General features: G+C 41.1%; 1 protein-coding gene across 6 annotated transcripts in view; it reads right to left on the reverse strand.

Moving 5' to 3' along the window:
• The window catches only part of NOS1 (nitric oxide synthase 1), a 327,182-nt gene that overhangs the window by 136,924 nt on the left and 167,117 nt on the right, over positions 1-23,141 (reverse strand). For 2 of the 6 annotated variants that reach the window (XM_056536903.1, XM_056536948.1), the window contains exon 1: positions 11,966-12,173. The exons of 2 other annotated variants lie outside the window; for them this stretch is intronic. The gene's annotated coding sequence lies outside the window, so the exon portion shown is untranslated. Of the gene's footprint in view, positions 1-5,765; positions 5,879-11,965; positions 12,174-15,687; positions 15,788-23,141 lie in introns of those variants that run through there. 2 more of the 6 variants (XM_056536911.1, XM_056536938.1) reach the window with 2 other exon arrangements.

Consider the following 23,141-nt stretch of genomic DNA (forward strand, 5'->3'; position numbering starts at 1 on the left):
GAACTTACATTATTATTTGTTGCTGTTTGTGTAAACTCTCAATTTTCTTCTCTACTATTGTACTTCAGATACAGACAATGTACAATCCTAGTATTCATTTCTAAAACAATGCGGTATTGGGAACTAGTGTTTCTGGTTTCTTGTTTTACCTCCTCTCTGTCTCCCTTCCATAACAGCTCCTCAGAATATTCATTGCTTGTGGTATGTCTGCAAATTGATCAAATACGTGTCAGGCATTACAGGGTACACTGAACATCTTTTGGTCGGAGTTCCAATCTCAAGTGGAAATGAGTTTGGGAAGCGAATGAGAATGAGTTTTGTTCTCGCTAGAGATGAGTTTCCTCACAAAAGCAAAGAGATGGCATGTTGTCAATGTGAATGAGCGAGCCCGTCCCATACTGACTTGTAGCCCTGACATATCATGCACATTCTGTATCACTTTACCAGTCTGTACTCTTACTAGATAGAACAGGACAAGGATCTGATACTACGTTTAATGTTTTCTAGCCAGACCCAAACTAAAGCATACAATGTATGCAATACAGATGACTATACTAAGAATGTTTTAAGAAAAAAAGAGAATTCGTGTTCAGGGAACGTTTTCTATTGGAGCTTTACACGTATACATGTAGAGAATACAGATCTTTTGGACAATTCCTGTTTTTGGTTACCAGTGACCAGTGATAAACTGGTAAAAGAGTATCCAGCAGCTGACACCCTTAGAGATTAGTTGTAATCTGAAAGGAATCTCCAGCACCATGACAGGGGAGATAAAGCATCACACAATACACATCAGATACTGCTGCCTGTGTAATGCATGGGCATGTATAGTTATGCAGGGTGAGAGACGATTATTATAGCTGCTTTCTACTTTGACTCATTGCAGAGCATACCAAACAACAGATCTCGCTCTATGAAATCTACTTCACTAAACTGAGTTAACTACTTAAAGGGGCTGTCCATTGAAAAACAATTCATCCTAAGAAAAGGGGATAAGTGTCCAATCACAGCGGGTCTTACCACTGGGACCATCCACGTTCTCCAAAACGGGGCCCAGATCTCCCTGCATCCTGACGCTGTAGGCACCATATCATCCATTTCAGTGGTATGTGAGTACAGCACTTCAGAGCTCCCAAATGAATTAATTATATGTGTTGTGCAGAGAGCAAGGCCCTGTTCTAGAGATCGTGGGTGGTCCCAGAAGTCAGACCTCCTGCAAAAAGACACTTCAAGGATAAGTTGACTAGGCAATCCCTTTAAATTATTTCAAGCATTACTGTCATTAAAAAGGACTTTTGACATGCCATGCAGACATGTCAAATGGTTTGATCGGTCATGGTCTAAGTGCTGAGACCCTCACAAATAGCTAGACATAGCCGATGAAATGTGCAGCAGTGTGCTTCACTCCCTCGCTCTGCACTCAATCGGTCATTTTACAGATGAGCACCAAGCTGAGGAATGACGCGTGCTGTATTTAAAGATCGGTTGGGTTCTCAGCACAGATCAAAACTTTTGACATCTGAGCATGTCAAAAGTTTTTTTAAAGGACAGTAACACTTTAAGCATGGGCAAAAAATCCATAGATTTCCATAAGATAGAAACAACTTTTATCAATGTACAGCTTATATGAACATATATTTGTCATCACCGAAATTCTGAGCTTTTTAAAATCAGAAAACTGTTATAACTTCTCAAGGTGGAAATAGAAATAATGATAGACATTAAAGGGGTTCTCCACTGCACTGTCTTCTGGAGCTCAGCTCGCAGCGTCCGGAAGTTTATTACTCCGGACTCTGTGTGCGGGCTTCCGTGTTCGAGGCCACCCCCTCGTGACGTCACGCCCACCCCCTCATGACATCACTCCCGCCACCTCAACGAAAGTCTATGGGAAGGGGGCGTGATAGTGCTCGCGCCCCCTTCCCATAGACTTTCATTGAGGGGGCGGGCGTGACGTTACGAGGGGCCGGGCGTGACGTCACGAGGGGCTGGGCGTGAGGTCACGAGGGGGCAGCCTCGAACACGGAAGCCCGCACACAGCTGTGTTCCGAGCTCCGGAAGACAGGGCAGTAGAGAACCCCTTTAAAGGGAGCCCACTGCATTGAAACACAGTCCAACAGCACTGGGCAGCGTGTTAGAGTGCCGTCACTCTACAAAAGCAGCGGATGGAACTGATGATCAACCTGATCCTATTCATTTGTATGTGACAGTTCAGATTTATCCAGTGCCTTAATGGGGATGCCAGATCACCAGACAGGGGAATGCATCTTTCAGCGTTACCCTGTACAGTCTGCAAAAATAACTAGGCGTCAGACCATAGACAACTAATGTACATTGCCATTAATTGTGGCATCTGTTGAGCCCAATTTACTAAGCCGTATCCCCGTATATATGTAAGGGCACCAATATAGAGCAGAAGGGACAGGTTTAAAAGGGTGTCCCATTAGTTAGTATAGAGCTAACTATCAATCATTGAATAGAGACGCCCACAGGACTCCTAAATCCAGAATAAGTAGAGATGTAACTGAATAAAATACTAGTCCTACTACATGTTTTCTCCCAAAAACAATATATATATATATATATATATATATATATATATATCTCAACCTGTTAAGCTCCTCCTCTAAAACATTGTACCTGCAGATTGTTCAGCATTATCAATGTGATGGGTTTCCCTTAGCCTCACACAGTCCATTGCAGAATTCATAACAGAAATCCAATGTGTACTGTTGGATTTCTGCTGCAGATCTGCAGATTGTATATACCATATACCATACCGGATTTATCAGTGGTTTTGGCTGCAGATTAGTCCCATTCTTTGGGACTAATCTGCGTCCAGTCAAGCGGAATAAATGTGCGTCAAGGAGTAGACTTGTCACTCATTGTGTTTCCGCTGTGCAGACGTATGCGTGGATTTCCATTAAAAACAATTATGCTCTAGATTGTCTTCATGTGGATTCCGACATGGAATTGTCAGAATTTTGGCATGTCAGCATCTGTGTGAAAGAAAAAACTCACCGTGAACATAGCCTAAAACATTTTCCCTCACTTAGTATTGGAAAGGGTCTGTCACCATGGTTGAGGCCCCCCTGTTAAGGAGGTGGGTCCCTCAAAAGGCAGGGACAGAGGGACAGAGGGACAGGTGCCTTTACACTTAGTGGGCACATACCCTCCATTTTCCTCTACATAGCACATTGCATATGCTGACCACCTGTTGACAATTAGACATCCTCCCTCTCAACTAGTATATAGGACTGTTATTTGAATTGACAAATATATTATAGAGGACTGTTATTTATCCTGACAAATATTTTTGACTATAACACTTCAGAACTCCTATTGTAGCACATCATATTTATTTTGGCAGCACAAATTTTTCTTCTTTTTGGTCATTATTGTAGTTTGTGCTTAGTCATGTGTTTTTTAATCTGACTTAGTAAAGGCTTTGTTTTAACTTATTGTTGATCAGAGGTATTCTTGTCAGTGATTAAAGTGTTTTTAATACATTATGACCTCTATTGGTTGGAATTGGACCTCCTATATTTTTATAGTCCACTTTCAGTGATATATTATCTATGGGACAGCCCAGTGGCAGGTGCGTAATTTTCCACCATATGGGCAAATGATGCTTTACATGATTTTAAATGAATACATGGTTCATGTAACATACAGACCTCCAAAGTTCTCCAAAGAGGGTTATGTTATGTGTAACTACAGATTTGGTTCATGAATGGGGAAATGTCTTTAGTAAATGGTTTTTCAAGGACTTTGATATTGATGCCCTATCCATTGATCAATATCAGATCAGTAGGAGTCTAACTCTCAACACTGTCACAAATCAGAAAACTGATGGGGCATTGGTGCTTTAGGAAATACCATCTACTTTGTATTGTTTACTTCTGGAAATTTGTCTGGTACTACAGTTATGCACTGCTCAACAGCAAGATCAGGGCACTGTTGCTGCCAAACATATGGTGCTGTGTCTGGTAAAGAACAATGGAGACACAGTGCGTGCTGGAATGCCCATGTTGTTGATACCAATGAATCATCTTGGTGTGAATGGCAGGCCATATTCTTAATCTGAATCTTTAAACAGGAGCAAAAAACTTTGTCACTTTTTGGGAGTTTATAGGGGGCAGAAAACTAAGCAGTAATGGCAGCCAACAGGTTAATATTTGCACATCTTAGATATTTTAGTCTGCATATGCCACTTTCTATGTCTTCTATTTATATTATATGAAGGAGAATGGCAGCTTTTTGTATATCTTCTTTCAAGCAGCAAAGCAAACGTTATTTTTATTCTGCTTGTTAATTTTTTTCTTCAAAGCCTTTTATGTTTCCCAAGTATTTATTTTTGAACGCATGTGTTTACTTGCAAAAGAGGAGTTTTTTGAATTATCTATGAATGTAGCAGATCTTCCCTAGCAATGAAGGTATTAAGAAGTATGTCTTATGCTCTGATTACTCTGTATTACAAAGTGCTGTGATTAAACAGAAGCAATTCAAAGGAAACACGGGAACATCTGATCCGAAATAACTATTGTGTTTCATATGTGACATAATTTACCGATCTAACAGCAAATCGCTGGGGTTATTGAATGCACAGAAAATGCATTGCATGAACGCAAATGACTCTGGAAGCTTTATAAATAAATATGCCCTTGCCTAAAAACGTGGAAATCATTGTGATCACATTAATTGTTTTCAGGAAGTTTTAATCTCTGCTGCGTTTAGATCTATTAAAGCCATCCTTAGTGGAACATTCAGCCATATTTACAAATAAAAACCATACATAAGTTAATATTTCTTCCCAACTCAATGACGGACTAACATTATAATGACTTATATTTGTGATTAAAGGGGTATTCTTCCCCTAGACATCTTATCCCCTATCCAAAGGAAAGGGAATAAGATGTCTGATCGCAGGGGGTCCTGCCGCTGGGAACCCCCGTGATCTTTCCTGCAGCACCCCCTGTCTTCTGCTGCATGGAGCGAACTTCACTCTGTGTAGAAGATGACAGGGGGTGCTGCAAGAGAGATCACGGGGGTTCCCAGTGGCAGGACCCCTACGATCAGACATCTTATCCCCTATCCTTTGGATAGGGGATAAAATGTCTAGGGGCGGAGTACCCCTTTAATGTTTCTGATATTTACATGAAGGGATATTCCCTATATTTGGTCTCTAACTATCTTACTGCCATATACCATCCTGTGTGGCTGGTTTCATAGTGCACATGACCCTTTAAGTCCAAAATAGAGATGCATGGAATTCACATTGAGTTTAGCGACATTTAGAAAGGTGCTGTGTCAGAACTATGTTCATGTCATATTTGAGTTATGAATAATTTTTATATGTGCCCTGTTTAAATATAAAGCTGTGCAAATTGTATATCTTATCTAGGTTGTCTCAAGAAGTTTTTAGGGTCCTGGGTGTTTGGACAATAAGTATATAAGCGTTTTGAGTTTTGTTTATGTAACAATAGATACATTTTATTTGAGTTTAGAGTTGTAATCATACAAAGTAAATATATTTGGAAATATATAACCAAGTTCTAAATGCATCTTTTCTGCATTTGGAGTTAGACATGCATTTTCACAAATACTGAACAATTGAGAAATTTGTGCAAGGAACAAGTAAAGAAATTCGACAAAGCAACCAATAATATTACAACTTCTATTTAAAAAAAAAAAAAAGTGAGAAAGAAGAGGTCCTCCTATAACAATCAAACCATTAACTGAAGGTACATCAAAATATGACTGCTTACTTCTTACAATTTCTCCACCTTTCCTTGCACTTCCTCCACTTTTCTCTTGTTATTGCTCCACATTGCTCTTGAACTTTTCTTTTATCCTCTTGCAATTCCTCCATGTTTTATTTTATTTTTATAATTTTTTTTACCAATCTAGAAAAAAGTAATACCTGTTGTGTAGAGCTTCAATATGTAAAGCTGGCTATTGATGACCAGATACCTAATACTGTGCATACACATGAGATAAACGTTGGCCTAAACAGGTGATTATGTACAGTTTTTCTTGTTATCATATGAAAATTATAGGCAATTGCCCAAGTGATGGTCAGAAAGATGGACCATCTAGTTTGCCCAATATTCTGAATACTATGGATAGTCCCTGGCCCTATCTTATGTAAAGGATAGCCTTATGCCTATCCCATGCATGCTTAAAGAACAAGTCTCATGATCAAAAATGTATCCCCTATCCGAAGGATAGGGGATAGGTTTTAGATCGCGGGGGGGGGGGGGGGTTCGAGCGCTGGGGCCCCCCGCGATCTCCTGTTTAGACCCCCGGGTTTTCCTTCATAGTGGTGCGTCACGACCCCTGCCTGAAGCGGGGACCACCACGCCCCCTCTATATAGTTCTATGGGAGAGCCAAAGATTGCTGTACGGAGGGGGCATGGCAGCCCCCCGCTTCAGGCAAGGGTCGTGATGCGCCACTGTGAAGGAGAGCTGTGGCTCTAAAGAGGAGATTGCAGGGGGCCTAGCACTCAGACCTCCCCGCTATCTACAACTTATACCTTTTTTTTCATGATACTTGTCCTTTAAACTCCTTCACCGTATTTGCGGCTACCACTTCTACAGGAAAGCTACTCTATGCATCCACTACTCTCTCAGTAAAGTAATACTCCCTGATATTACTTCAGAAACTTTTGCCCCTCTAATATAAAACTATGTCCTCTTGTGGTAGTTTTTCTTCTTTTAAATATACTCTCCTTCTTTACTGTGTTGATTCCCTTTATGTAATGGCCATATGAATGATCCCAGGTAGGACCTATTGGCCACATAGTGGCCAGTCAAGTCCTATGTGCATGGCTAGCTTTACCTGTGCTGACTATTATAAAGATGTCTTAGAAATGTGGGTTTCAGCCTCTCTGTTGTTACAGATGGACTATGCTTATTTCCTTTTCTATGAGAGGATAGCTCAGTTATTCCAAGATATCCACCATGTCGTCCTCTTTTGACCATTATTGAGCACTCTTTCAAATTAACGCCTGATCCAGTTAACAGTCCAGTCCTGGCTGAATTGCGATATCTAAGAATAATATGGGCATTTCTTATCCGAGTATACGAGTTTGGGAGTATCTGACATTAACTCATAAATTTAGCTTGCCTGAACATGCTTTTTGTTTCTATGGCTGGGGAAGAGGAGCAGCTCCTGGATTAATCTAGGATAGCTTTATTTTTTGAATAAAAAAATAAAACCAGATAGGAAACATACATTGTGTGAGGGCATAGGTATTGGATTGTCTATTATATAAAATGCTTCTATTAGCATCATAAGCTAGGAAAACACTAGCTTAGGGTTTCCCAACCGGTGTGCCTCCAGCTGTTGCAAAGTTACAACTTCGGCTGTCCGGGCATACTGGGAGTTGTAGTTTTGCAACAGCTGGAGGCACACTGGTTGGGAAACCCTACACTAGATAGATCTTTTTTTTAAAAGAGAGGTGAGCCATATATATATATATATATATATATATATATATATATATATATATAAAATATATATATATATATATATACTATGGCTATATATATATATATATATCCATAGTATATATATATATATATATATATATATATATATATATATATATATGAATGAGCATTTGATTCAAGCACATGCTGTATGTAACTAAGGCAATAACAATTTAAAAAATGCAGATCTCAATCTGTTCTGCTCATATATGCGACAGTAAAAGACTGCAGTATCGGGGCTTTTTTATTTGGCTTTAGCCATTCAATATTGTATATAGCTATACTCCTTTCCCCCAGCAGACACATAGAGTAAAATATACAGAGGACCTCTCTAAAAGACTACTTCTCTTTGAGAAGACCACTCTAAACCAGGTTTCCTGTGATAGTTTTTCAGCCCACCCTATAGAAGACCACATATTTTCAGCCCAACCCATAGAAGACCACATGTAAATGCAATTTTGGCTGATTCACTGTATATATATATTGTGATACATTGCAACATTTGGAAATTTTTCAATAACTGATATAAGAATATCTAATGTTACATTTCTATGAACGTAAGCGATGACAGGCTATTAAATCTATGGGGGAGCACAAAAAGTGCCTACAAAAATATGTCTTTGGATTGGACTGTTACCAGCTGCTAATGCCATGCCCCTCCACAATTCAAGATATGCTGCCAACATAGACCAAACCAGGCAAGACGGCATGTCTTTGGAAGATGCTATAGAATATCCTATGAATATACCTGGACTGCTGCTAAAAGATAATAACCCAATAATCTGTGTCTTAGATCTATAGCGCTGTCTTTGGTGTAGCTCCACCCTTCACTTTCAAGCTTTGAAATTATGAAATATGATGAATCGGAATGTTAGATATGGAAAAAAAAAAGGTTGTGTTGTGTTGCATATGACTCTTACTTCTTTTTCAAGAAATAAGAGTAACATAATAAGATCAAAAGTGATTCATTTGTGAACGACTGAAAATAAAGTCACACAATTTTGGGACTAGTATGTTCCATAAGAATATACTGTACAAATATTCTAGATAAATGACTTATCATCACTCCTTCGGATCTGAAATATGTAATGCGTACAATTTAATCATGTGAATGAATGTCATGTCAAGAATGTAGTAGCGGAGGTGAACTTGTCATTTAACTGTTTGTTTTTCTGTAAAGGGTAAAGTCTGGGTATCTCAAGTAATAAAGCGTTAAGTTCTCTTATGTGAGTCGTAAATTCTCCCAATGGCATTCTAAAAATTAATGTTTGGGTGCAGGTATATAGTAAGATCATTTATTAAGTTTACCAACAGTACTATTGAAATCTACATATGGCATACTACGGTATCATGTTGGGTAGTGCTGACAAACTTTTCTATACTACAAAAAACTATGCCATACAATGCATGCCAATATGTAAAAAAGATACAGAAAACGGGACATTTTAACCAAGTGTGATACTGTAAGGAAGTTAGGCACAGAACAAGAGTTAAACGATAAACAATAATATCTGTGCTCTATTCTTGCACAAGTTACGAGCGATTAACAATTTAACCCTCTTGCTTTCACGTCCCTTCTTTAAGGGTTCGGTCACATAGGTCTAGAAACTGGAGCCATCCCAGAGGTTAGTGCTGGCTATGAGAAGCTGGATACATGGCATATGGCCATATCCCCCTCTTTTGTGCAATAGGATCAAGTGAGTGCCCGACCTGTCCACATACCAGAGGGAAAACACTGGATGCAGCACTTTTATCATCTGTTGCAATGTTTTGCTAGAGGGAAATGTAGCTAGTCGGCTGGCCATATGTGAACTCACCAAAATCACTGTGGCAGCTACAGCTACATGTGTAGCAGGACTGAGTTTGTAAGATGTAGCAGTGCTGAAATTGTCATACCGCACAGCTCATTATTGTCATCTGTGATAGCCCACAGCACAGCTATTGGCTGGATGTCTGCTATTATTTATGTCCTGGTAAAGAGCTTGGTCCAGTTACCTACAGATTGGATAAGGAACTATACACTTCAAGGCACTGTACATAGGTTCTACCAGCATAAAAGACCAAACTATAAGTATTTAGGGCAGTTTTTTTCCAACCAGGGTGCCTCCAGCTGTTGCAAGACTACAATTCCCAGCATGCCTGGACAGCCAACGGCTGTCAGGGCATGCTGGGAGTTGTAGTTTTGCAACAGCTGGAGGCACCCTGATTGGGAAACACTGATTTAGGGGGATGCAAACAACTAGGCACAATGGAGGGTATGCATGAAGGATTTTACACAGTTTTTTTTTACTGATTTGTCGCAATTTTCTTTATATGTTACTTTTTGGTGACAATCAGTTGCGCCAAATGGTTTAGAACATTATCACTGATATGACGGAGCAAATCCACACCAAAAAAAAAATAAAAAATAATAGAAAATGACAGAGAAAATAGCTACAACAATAGAATGTAGAACATTTAAACAGTGCCCAACCAGAAAGTGGAAAAAGGACCCTGAAAAAAAAAAGAAGCAATCTGATTGGTTGCTAGGGGAAAATGCAACACTTTTCCAAGGCAGAGGTCTGGATGAATATCCCCCTATAATGCACAAATTAAAAACAGCAAAAAAAAAAGGCCCTGGATGTCCGAGCTTTACCTCTGCCTCACAGTCAGAAAGTTCTGCCTGGAATTCTGGGGCAAGAGTCTGTGCCTTTTGTAGTGCTGCATTTGTGCCAAAATTACAAACTTGCGTGCGACAATTGACAATTTTGGCACAACTACGCTCCATTTGCCGCAAACAAACATACATAAAATCACACATTGCAACACCATTATTGATTCATACCCTCCCAATGTGTGTAACAATGTTCTACACGACCCTTAGCTCTTTGTAGCAAACCTGAGATTAGAAGTTTTTTGTAATAATGTAATGATGAGAGGGGGGAAGAAGTGCCCGCAGTGCTCCATTCATTCAATGCCCACATCCCTCTCATATGATTTTTATATAATCAGATTCTGCCAATGCTTGTTCATTTTCATGTAACAGGGAGTGATACAATGCAACAAGTCAGAGAGCAAAATAATTCTGGGATCCTGTAGCAATTTACCACCAGTTAAGATTAAATCTGAACAAGTGGCTATTGTCTTGAGAACAATACCCAAACTATTCAATTTACGTTATACACAATTTCTGCTCATTCTATGTTTCCTGCTGACATTTAGCGGAGCAAAAATAGGAATATGCACTCATCCTAGGTGATGTAGTAGTGTACTTCTTGTTTCTTGTGACTAATATATATATATATATATATATATATATATATATATATATATACTTGTCTGTTTTCTATCAGATTTTTACATAATGTACAGAATGTACATTATGCCAAATTTTAATGTTTAACATGGGATACCACCCAGCTTATCTGGCTCTCCTGAAATGTATTTCATTCCACTTCTGTGGTGTCAGAAACATTGAACTCAGTGTTAAGTTTATGATAGAAGGCAAAAAATAAAGTTACAGAAACCGAAATGGGGAACCAGATCAAAGAAAATATGGTGAACTAGGAAAACCTGTCAAGAGGATTTATAGGAGACTTACAGAATCCTGCTTCTTACTTTAGTAAACATATCAGCAATGGAGCGTAGTAAATGTTTGGAAAACAAGTAAAAGTAGCAAAAAGTAAAAATACAAGATAAATGATATGGCAATTATACGTGGCTAGTTTTCTTAGTTTTCTTTACCAAATGTATAGTATCTGGGAAAAGAGGCTAAATATGTAAAATATCTTTAAATTGGAACACATATAGATACATAGTATACACAGGGCAGTGTTTCCCAACCAGGTCACCTCCAGATATTGCAAAACTACAACTCCCAGCATGCATACACAGCCTTTGGCAGTTGGTAGTTGAAGTTTTGCAACACCTGGGTGGGAAACGCTGACATAGTGTATACACATGTAATTTTTGTCATAAAAATGACATAAACAATATTAGAAAGCAAAAGGAAAGTAAATAGATCCAACAAAGTATATAGTAGGTCAGATTGTTCCTTTCTATTCTGGCTGTTGCTCTCTAAGAATACACTTAAAGGAATGCACCTTCTTTAGATAGGGGAATCATTTTCTGAAGTTTTTTTCTTCTTCATATATATATATATATATATATATATATATATATATATATATTATTCCATTTTGTTCTAAAAAATGTTAAGTATATATTCTTGACAGCAAACCAGCTACATTTATGCCATTGAGGGGAGTTATGTTAGGTCTGCATGAGCTGTGTTCAGAGACTTAACACAATATTGTGTACTGTAGTACACAATGTAATAACACTTGCTGCAAACTGATGGACTATTGTTTCTACTCACTTATATCTTTTTACAGTCAGAGATGGAGGCTGGATCCTGAAAACCTAGATGGCATAAGATCCCTGCTAACCGAAGGCATAAGACATGGCAGGCTGCAGGCTAGAAGTGGGTACCTACCCTGTGTGTGCTGTTCTCCCCTGGGCAGGCTGGGCATGCTGTATGTTGAAGCTGCTTTCCCTTCAGCACCTTGGAGAGCGCTCACACTCTGCCTGAAGAATCGCACTGCTCCCTGCACGCTGTCCGTTCAGCACTGAGCACTCGTAAAGTACTGAGCAGCAGCAACCTCCTTCGCTGGCAATTCAAGACTCCTCACAACGTGCTCTTGTTATATAGCTAATGTACCTGCCCTCTGCATACTGAGGCACGTCTGCGCATATGTATGCCAATATACTAGCGTCAATGATCTTGCCTGAGTCTCATATCCACAACACTGGCTTTAAGCCTTCTCTATGGATCTCTGCACGTTTCAACTACACTTTGTACTGTGGCTGTGCTTGTGTCAGGTTGACTAGAAAGGGGGCTTGAGCCCCTGCCCTTTTCATGTTCAGTCTGCCCCCCAAAATGTCTGTGCACATCCCTGGCTTGTGTTTTTATGTCAGGATGTCTATAAAGCTCCTCAGCCCTTGAGGAAACCACCTCAAGCACATGCTAGACTGGAGGTATGATGCTGCATCTTCTCCAAATAACCTAGATTTCTCTAAGATCTGAACACCTAACCCAGTATAGAACTCTAGCTTAACCTATGCAAACAGTTTCCTTAAGGTGGGGACAGTGGGCACAGGAGAATACTTCTGCCATCTAGTAATAGCACCTTGTTCTAAAAACACCAGCATGCTTTACTGCCCAGTCCTGATCTTTCTGTATAGGGATTATGGGTTGGAATTGTGAAATAGTCTTATTTCTTTCTATAGATTAGAGCACCCTCATAGCTGGCTGGAATTGGATTAGCATATGGAATTGCATGCATTCTAATACTTATCCCATTGCTCTAAGTTCTAAACTTCTGCGCAGTCCTATTTGCTTAGTACATAGACCAGTGTTTTCCAGCCAAGGTGCCTCCAGCTGTTGCAAAACTACATCTCCCAGCATGCCCGGACAGCCAAAGGCTGTCCAGGCATGCTGGGAGTTGTAGTTTTGCAACAGCTGGAGGCACTCTGGTTGGGAAACACTGACATTGAGTCAAGTCATGGTTGGGTATGATTGGGAAACACTGCCATAGAGACAAATCACAGTATAAAAAACTGTGTAAAATCCATCATACATACCCCCATTTGCCTAGTTGTTTGTATCCCCCTAAATAAGTGTTTCCTAACCAGGGTGCCTCCAGCTATTGCAAAACAACATCTCCCAGCATGCCCGGAGAGTCAACTCACAAAGAGTCATCCCTCAGCACACAGAAGAGGAAAAAAAAAAAAACTTTGAGGAAACCTCTATGGCAGTGTTTCCCAATCAGGGTGCCTCCAGCTGTTGCAGATCTGAAACTCCCAGCATGCCCAGAGAGCCAAAGGCATGCTGGGAGTTGTAGTTTTGCAACAGCTGGAGGCACCCTGGTTGGGAAACACTGCCATAGAGACAAATCATGGTTGGGTATTATTGGGAAACACTGCCATAGAGACAAATCACAGTAAAAAAACTGTGTGAAATCCATCATTCATACCCCCTATTGTGCCTAGTTGTTTGTATCTCCCTAAATAAGTGATTCCCAACCAGGGTGCCTCCAGCTGCTGCAAAACTACATCTCCCAGCATGCCCGGACAGCCGTTGCAGTTTTGCACCAGCTGGAGGCACCCTGGTTGGGAAACACTGCCATAGAGGTTTCCTCCAAAGTTTTTTTTTTCTCTTCTGTGTGCTGGGGGATGACTCTTCGTGAGTTGGCTATCCGGGCATGCTGGGAGTTGTAGTTTTGCAACAGCTGGAGGCACCCTGGTTGGGAAACACTGACATAGAGGTTTCCTCCCAAAAAAATGTTTTTTTTCTGTGTGTTGGGGGATGACTCTTTGCACGTTGGCTGTCCGGGCATTTGCTGGGAGTTGTAGTTTTGCAACAGCTGGAGGCACCTTGGTTGGGAAGCACTGACATAGACTAATAGCCTCTGTTATCAGGGAAGTGACAGATGGGATAGACAATATAAAGAGGACACAGAGTAAACAGCTGGGAGCTGCTGCTGAACATATTTTGGCCATCAAGCTCCAGCAAAAACACAGCTAATTGTTCTGAAGTTTTGGAACATTGTGCTAGACAGTATAATGGCTTATTATGCAGTGGACTGCAAAGACCCCCCACAGACAGAAGGCTGGTATACAGTATGGTATGGTTTTCTATAGAACATAGTACTGCTCTTTAACATCTCCATGTGTCCTCACATTACTACATCATTACAAATTCTCCCATAACACTCCCCCCTGATAAATCCTTCTTGAACCAACACATTCAATTCACTTTTCATTGAATGACAATTGTTCTAAAGGGAGGGGTCCAGATACTTTACTGCATTGGTGAATGAGATCTAGATTGTTTATTAAACTAGATTGTTTTACAGTGGATCTTCTTGTACAGTATTAATGTTATCAATTCCATAGTGAACATAAGGGTTGTCATCTTTCAGCACATTCTATGAAAATCATTAACATATCCTTTCCTTCCTCTTTGCCAGATTTATGATGGTCTGCCAGTATTTATCTGTGTTCGTCTTCATACATAGCCTCAGATATACAATTAGACATCTAAACATAGAACACCAGCTATGGGGATGAACTATCTGATAGAGCCAGGAGACATATGATGCTATAGAACCAAGGCTGCATTTTATATGCCAAGTGTATGGTAAGAGACACATCATTCCTACATGTGCATACTAGATTCTAACCCAGTGTTTCCCAATCAGCGTGCCTACAGCTGTTGCAAAACTACAATTCCCAGCATGCCCGGACAGCCGAAGGCTGTCCGGGCATGCTGGGAATTGTAGTTTTGCAACAGCTGGAGGCACCCTGGTTGGGAAACACAGTCCTAACCTATCCTTTCATAACACATAGACCAAGAGCTCCCTATTGTATTCAAACCTAAACAATAGGTATAAAAGAAACATTTGCACCTAGCAAACAGCTAAATCCAGTCATCCCTTAAGCTTAACCCTAAATATTATGGGGGCTTAAGGCATCATTTAATGCTCTGGATTTATATTCTGTGAATAAAAGGCTGTCATTCCCAGACTTGCAGCTTTTAGATGGACAGTCCCCTTCTCCCAGCTTGTTATAGTAAGTTTCAGATGAGTATCAAGCCTTATACTGAACAGCCAATACTTCTCATATCTCTATATATAAACAACCATAACCCAGACTTTATACTAGATACTGTAGCTCATATAAGGAATTTCTAGACTGGATATTTCGAAAAACTCCAGATTCGAAAACATCAGGTCCAAGTAAGGATAAGTGAGTATTTCTTTCTTTTTTTTTCCTCTCTTATTTCCCAAATAACTGTCATTAGCATATAGAGTGGATGTAATGTAGCATGCTTGTTTTGTTTTGGTTCTTTTTGTTTTTTGTTTTCTTGCAATGTTTTTCAATAGAAGTCAAGTATCCTATTATAGCTCTTTTCTGCACAAGCTCTGGCCACCTTCGGTTAATGTAAAGGAAGAAGCCTTCCTTACATCCCATTCCTTAAACATATCTTAACACATAGATCTACATTTCTGCAGTAGGACAGACCTCTCAGAGAGAGTAATTCCTTCTCTAATTCAAGTTTCCTTTGTACAACAAACATCAACTTTAACTTGAAGCAATAGTCAGATGATCATGAATTCTTTCTTATGTGAAGCAAATAAAGAATTGAATACTCACGTGTGTTGTTGATCAGTAAAATGGATTTGGATGCTCTCTTAAGTCCAGGCAACACTTGTGTAGTGTAAAGACAAGCAGCAGTAGTGGTACTCACCTCCTGCAAGCTTTGCTTCTTCAGAAAGAGTTTTAAATGTCTGCTCTCCTCTACAGTATACTCAATGGAGGATACAACTCTCCCACCCCTTTCCTTACTCCCTCCCTCTTATTTACTATCCACTCCAAAGAGGAGATGAGATTGCACTATAAATATGTAGGGAGCCAACAGCTGAAGCTTTAGCTCATACAGGACATTGAGGAGGAATTATGCTTCATGTACCTCCTTTACCCCATCATCATTGAAACTAATTGACTTTGACATCCAACCAGGGTTTTAAGGGTGTGGAATGAAATCAAACAGTCCTCATTAACCGAAAGCCAGCAGACAAGATAGCCCAGGCATCTGTTACATAACTTAATTCCCTTCAATCTCAACAAGCAGGACTACATACCTCCAATAAGCCAACTATTAAGAATAAAAGCAAAGGAATGATTGCTCCTTTCTTCCGTGCTGGTCTGTGGTTTACCTGTTGACAATTCTCCAGGTTTACTCTTTACTACTCATTAGAAGATTTTTCTTGAAATAGTCCATCTTGCGGATGAAATGAGAACCAAGTGCATAGCTCAGTTCTTTGTTATTTGGCATTGACTGTGCTCTACCAGTATACCATCCCGCACTACATTACATGTAACATAAACCTAATTCAGTATCCAGTAGTATCCATTGTACATATTTTGGATAGGAACTTCCTAGTCCTGTATCTATTCCATAGCATGCATTCCACATGAACATGGGAAATAAAGAGTATGAAAGAAGAACACCTAAAATACACAGATTAAAACATTTAGATAAAAGCTTATGAAAAGAGTTGCCTATAGTATTCCCACTATTTAGGGCACTATTTATTGATATGTACAGAGATGGACATTCTGCAGATAAACTAATTATTAGGGACCATAATAGTCTTCCATGTAAGAAAGGGTACGGAGAGCACTCACCCGGTAATTGTATATCCCGTCTGGCAGGTAAGTGTCACAGAGTCCTCTTTGAGGGGGATGGGTTGGCGAGGGGAGCTCAGACGCTGGCCACGGACCGTATCAAGCCACTTGGCACTTCGTCAGGCCGTGTATGCATGGTCTGACGAAGCGCAAAGTGGCGTGATATGGTCCATGGCCGGCGTCTGAGCTCTCCCCGAACCATCTACCGCATCCCCCGCAAAGAGGAGAGGACTCTGACACTTACCTGCCAGACGGGGATACAGTTAGCGGGTGAGTGCTCCGTACTCTTTCTTACATGTAAGACTATTAGGTACTTTTGTTCTGGCGTGAGCACCCCCCCGCTGTCCCGGTTTCCAGCAAAATCATTTTGAGTATAAACATGCCCATAAAGCTTCTGCCTGTAAATTGTGGATATCAATAGTTATATCAGTGGTGATTTATGGTACTTATCCTCTGTTGATGTGATAATTATTAGGGACATTTCTTTTATATGGAGCTTCTGTCAGTAATTTAATTACTGGCCTCTTCCCAACCCGAGATGGCTGCATAAATGTTATATTGCTTTCCACTGCTCCATTGTATTCAAATGCACTTTTGTCCCTTACAATTCTTGTTTTCAACACCAATTTTGAAATCATAAAGGGGGTTCATTACTTGGATCCTTTTCTATTGGTCAGAGTGTACCGCCATAAACAAATTATAACTCATGCAGGCCTGAATTGTTCATGTATTATCTAAAGCACAATAGCTCACAACTGTAACACACTCAGCTAATAAAAAAAGGCATTGAACAACTAGAGATCTTATCTCTATTGGTTTATCACCAATGGAGGCAGACCACGCAACTACTATGGGACCAAAGGTTAAAGGGTGAGGGGGGTGGTTTGTATTCATGTTCATGTGTATAGACACAAAGGGGAGAGTTATTAATGTTTAAGGGCACAAAGGGAGCATTAATAATTTGTTGCAGTTCAATGGAGGGCACAAAGGAAGGCTTAACTATTGTGTGAGGGCTCAGAGGTGGCCTAATTACAGCATGGGGGCACAGCGGGAAGGATAACCACTCTGTGGGGGCACAGTGAGGATCTGACTACTGTCAGGGGGTAAATAATGGGGCTAACTACTTATGGGGCTCAAGAGAGGGCTTAACTACTGTGTGGGGGCACTTCCTGTGTGAAGCACTATGAGGAGCACATTTACTATTCAGGGTCTTAAAAGGGAACAAAAGTTGACACAAAAACAACTCCTCTAAAAACATTTAAAAAAGCTAAAAACTGAGCTTACTCCACAACCTGATGGGGGCCAGGGACCCCTCCAATACAAAGAAATAGTAATATCACTCGCCCAACATGAAGTACATAATGGAAACCATGAAGTGGTCAGGAATAACTGAGCAAATAGATGTCCCAATATTCTATATAATGGATACAATGAATAGGAAAGGAATAAATCATGCAGAAACCTGACCCATTCAACAAACCTGTTCCTAATGCCAGAATACTATATCCAGACAAGGACCAAATGAAAGAATATGATGATATAGAATATAACTACTAGTGTTTTTGTATGTCATTATACAGTATGTGTCATTCTTCAGTGAAGTCATTATATAGAATTGTAATAGGTGTACCCTGTATAGAGTTTCTCCTTTCTTTACAGTTTTGCATAGTTTGTTTTTTTACACTGGGCAGCACCCTACAGATATTACTCTTTTATACAGGTTAAGGCCGTCACACAGTCATGGCCGTAAATGTTGGCACCCCTGAAATTTTTCAAGAAAAGGAAGTATTTCTCACAGAAAATGATTGCAGTAACACAAGCTTTGCTATACTCATGTTTATTCCCTCTGTGTTTATTGGAACTAAACCAAAAAAGGGAGGAAAAAAGCTAATTGGATATAATTTCACACCAAACTCCAAAAATGGGCTGGACAACATTATTGGCACCCTTTCAAACTTGTGGAAAAATAAGATTATTTCAAGCATGTGATGATCCTTTAAACTCACCTGAGGCAAGTAACAGGTGTGGACAATATAAAAATCACACCTGAAAGCAGATAAAAAGGAGAGAAGTTCACCTAGTCTTTGCATTGTGTTTCTATACTAAGCATGGAGAACAGAAAGAGAAGAGAACTGTCTGATGTCTTGAGAACCAAAATTGTGGAAAAGTATCAACAATCTCAAGGTTACAAGTCCATCTCCAGAGATCTGGAGAAAGGAGGTCGAGATATGAGTACTGGAAAGGAGGACGGGAAAGGAGGACGGGAAAGGAGGACGGGATAGGAGGACGGGATAGGAGGACGGGATAGGAGGATGGGAAAGGAGGACGGGAAAGGAGGTCGAGATATGAGGACGGGAAAGGAGGACGGGATAGGAGGACGGGATAGGAGGACGGGAAAGGAGGACGGGATAGGAGGACGGGAAAGGAGGTCGAGATAGGAGGACTGAAAAGGAGGTCGGGAAAGGAGGACGGGAAAGGAGGACGGGATAGGAGGATGGGATAGGAGGACTGGAAAGGAGGACAGGATAGGAGGACGAGAAAGGAGGACGGGAAAGGAGGACGGGATAGGAGGAAGGGATAGGAGGACGGGATAGGATGTCGAGATATGACAACAATATATGGGGACGGGATATGAAGTCAAAAGCTTCCTCCTTTGTTTATTTTCCTCCCCAACAAGGATTAGGAAGGAAAAACCAGGCAATGCCGGGTACTCAGCTAGTAACATGAAACTTGGCACACATGTTACTTATATGTCTACAACAAACATAGGATAGGTGATTTAACCCTTACTCACCCCCATTTGCCAGGGGGGGGGGGTTTATGTTTAAAGTCCCATACTAGTCTATGGGAAATATATGTTACTGCATAACTTCCAAACGTCTGGAGATATTTTGATAATACTTGGTCACATGTTACTTATATGTCCACTTAAAATATAGGATAGTTAATTTAACCCTTAACTGCCCCATATGGTCGGGGTTTTTGTTTAATGTCCCATGCAAATCAATGGGAAATGTATGTTCTCACATAACTTCCGTACGGCTGGAGAGATTTCATTACTTATGAAAGCACACATATTACTGGTCAGGATATGAGGACAGGATGGGATAGGAGGTCGCGATATAAGGACGGGATAGGAGGTCTAGATAGGAGGATGGGATAGGAGGTCGAGATAGGAGGATGGGATAGGAGGTCGGAATATGAGGATGGGATATGAGGATGGGATATGAGGTCAGGATATGAGGTGGAGATAGGAGGATGGGATAGGATGACGGGATATGAGGTCACGATAGGAGGTCGGAATATGAGTATGGGATAGGAGGACGGGATAAGAGGTCGAAATATGAGGACGGGATAGGAGGTCGGGATATGAGGTTGAGATAAGATGACGGGTTATGAGGACGGGATATGAGGTAGGGATATGAGGACGGGATATGGGGTTGGGATCTGACAACAATATATGAGGATGGGATATGAAGTCAAAAGCTTCCTCCTTTGTTGATTTTCCTCCCCAACAAGGATGAGGAAGGAAAAACCAGGCAATGCCGGGTACTCAGCTAGTAACATGAAACTTGGCACACATGTTACTTATATGTCTACAACAAACATAGGATAGGTGATTTAACCCTTACTCACCCCCATTTGCCGGGGGGGGGGGGGGGGGTTATGTTTAAAGTCCCATACTAGTCTATGGGAAATATATATATATATATATATATATATATATATATATATGTCTGGATACTCAGCTAGTATATATATATTTGTGTGTATATATATGTATACATATATATATATATATATATATATGCTGGTGTGTGTGTGTGTGCATTCTCTAGAAATATATAAATTGCATTCCAAGGCTTTACAGTAAAAGCATCTGTATATTTGGATGCTTAACATAATGCACAACACTACACTTAAATCTCATTTACTCAGATAACAGATCAACGTCTCAGTCAGTGACTTCTTTATTTAGAAAATTGCAGGAAACAGTCTCCCCACCTAGCTTTGCACGAATAGACATTGCACAGCCAGATACATGGTTTAATAATATTTAGTGCAAAATTCACTAATAATATTCCAGAAACATTAATAATTTTCCAAGCTCTTTCTGGTAAGGATCAGGGAAATTTTTCTAGATATAAATAATAATTTCCATTCACAAAAAGCAAGCACATAGAAACATAGAATGTGTCGGCAGATAAGAACCATTTGGCCCATCTAGTCTGCCCAATAATCTGAATCCTACCAATGGTCCCTGGCCCTATCTTATATGAAGGATAGCCTTATACCTATCCCATGCATGTTTAAACTACTTCACTATATTTGCAGCGACCACTTCTACAGGAAGGCTATTCCATGCATCCACTACTCTCTCAGTAAAGTAATACCTGTTATCACAAATCTTGAAAATAGTTATTCAAGGAAACGTATTGTCTTGTCACCATTCAGATAATATAAGATTGATTCAAGGCACACAGCAATTCATTTCCAGGTTGGTCTAGTGTCCAGATTACTTCTACCAACAAGTTATTACTAACCCTGAACAGGGTTTAAATCTAGCACTGAAAGATTGATTCCTGGTGAGAAGTCAATGACCTTTTTAGGTTCCTTACATCTCTGACCCAGGGCCGTTATTTAGATTAATGTTAGGGGGCAATGTAATTGTTCCACTATTGATCTTCTAATCATGAATTGATTGTGAGTTACATTTCAGAGCTGAGATTTTTATAAGAATTCACAGTTTGAGGGAAAACGCAGCATCTTCAAGATATAATACAGAGGGCTTGGGCCCGCCCCAGGTGCCGCTCACAAGGGGGGGCCAGGGGTGGACTGACCCACCGCCGTCGCGACCACTACTGAGGATCCGGGACACTCGTCCCAGATCCCCAGCAGACAGCGGTGCCTTCTCCTGTATGCGCGATACACGCACATACAGGAGAAGGCGTCCCCTCTGTGTGAGCCACATCTGCAGCTACACAGAGGAGACGTGACCTCCGCCCCCACGCAGCACGCAGTACAGGCACCGGTGACATCACTCATCGGCGCCTGTACTGTGGAGGGGAGAAGATGCAGGCCCTGCAGCTGATGAGATCGCTCCGTGGGATATCAGGTGAGCATCCTTTTTTAATTTTTTTTCTCAACTCTGCATACACCTATGGGGAAGGGGGGGGGGGTTACTCTACATATACCAATGGGGAAGGGGAGGGGGGGGGGTTACTCTACATATACCTATGAGGAAGGGGAGGGGGGGTACTCTACATATACCTATGGGGAAGGGAAGGGGAGGGGGGGTTTACTCTACATATATCTATGGGGAAGGGGAGGGGGGGTTACTCTACATATACCTATGGGGAAGGGAAGGGGAGGGGGCGGGGTTACTCTACATATACCTATGGGGGGGGGTTACTCTACATATACCTATGGGGAAGGGGAGGGGGGGTTACTCTAAATATACCTATGGGGGAGGGGTTACTCTACATACACCTATGGGGAAGGGGAGGGGTTACTTTACATATACCTATGGGGAAGGGGAGGGGTTACTCTACATATATCTATGGGGAAGAGGTGGGGGGTGTAGCTGCATATACATGTGGGAAAGAGTCGGTGTAACTGCATATACACCTATGGGAAAGGGGGGTGTAACTGCATATACCTATGGGAAAGAGGGGGGGTGTAACTGCATATACCTATGGGAAAGAGAGGGGGTGTAACTGCATATACCTATGGGAATGAGGGGGGGTGTAACTGCATATGCCTATGGGAAAGGGGGGGGGTGTAGCTCTGCTTATACCTATGGGAAAGAGGGGGGTTTACCTTCTTATACCTATGGGAAAGAGGGGATGGGAAGGTAACTCTGCCTATACCAATGGGGAAGAGGGGGGGGGAAATCTGCCTATACCAATGGGGAAGAGGGGGGGGGGAATCTTCCTATACCTATGGGAAAAAAAGGGGTTTAACTCTGCCTATACCTATGGGAAACGGGAGGAGGGGGGTTTTAACTCTGCCTATACCTACGGGGAAAGGGGGTGGGGGGACTCTGCTGCCTATACCTAAGGAGAAAGGGGGTTAACTCTGTTCCTATACCTATTGGGAAGGGGGTTTAACTCTGCTGCCTATACCTACAGGGAAGGAGGGCTACCTAACTTTATACCTGGATGCCTAACTACTTACCTACATGCCCAGCTACCTAACTATGTACATACCTGGCCTTCATACATGGCTGCCTAACTACCTTGCTAGCCCCCAACCTACCTAACTTGTCACCTACCTACATATCTGGCTTCATGATCTACCTACCTAGTTACCTATTTACCTGGCTACCTACCTACCTGCCCGTTTACAGCGCAGGACACCAAGGAGGGCTTTGTTACAGTTTGTGTGCCTATAGATGGAAAGATTGTGTAAAGGAGGGG

This window comes from Hyla sarda, chromosome 1, assembly GCF_029499605.1.
Source record: "Hyla sarda isolate aHylSar1 chromosome 1, aHylSar1.hap1, whole genome shotgun sequence".
Lineage (NCBI taxonomy): Eukaryota > Metazoa > Chordata > Amphibia > Anura > Hylidae > Hyla > Hyla sarda.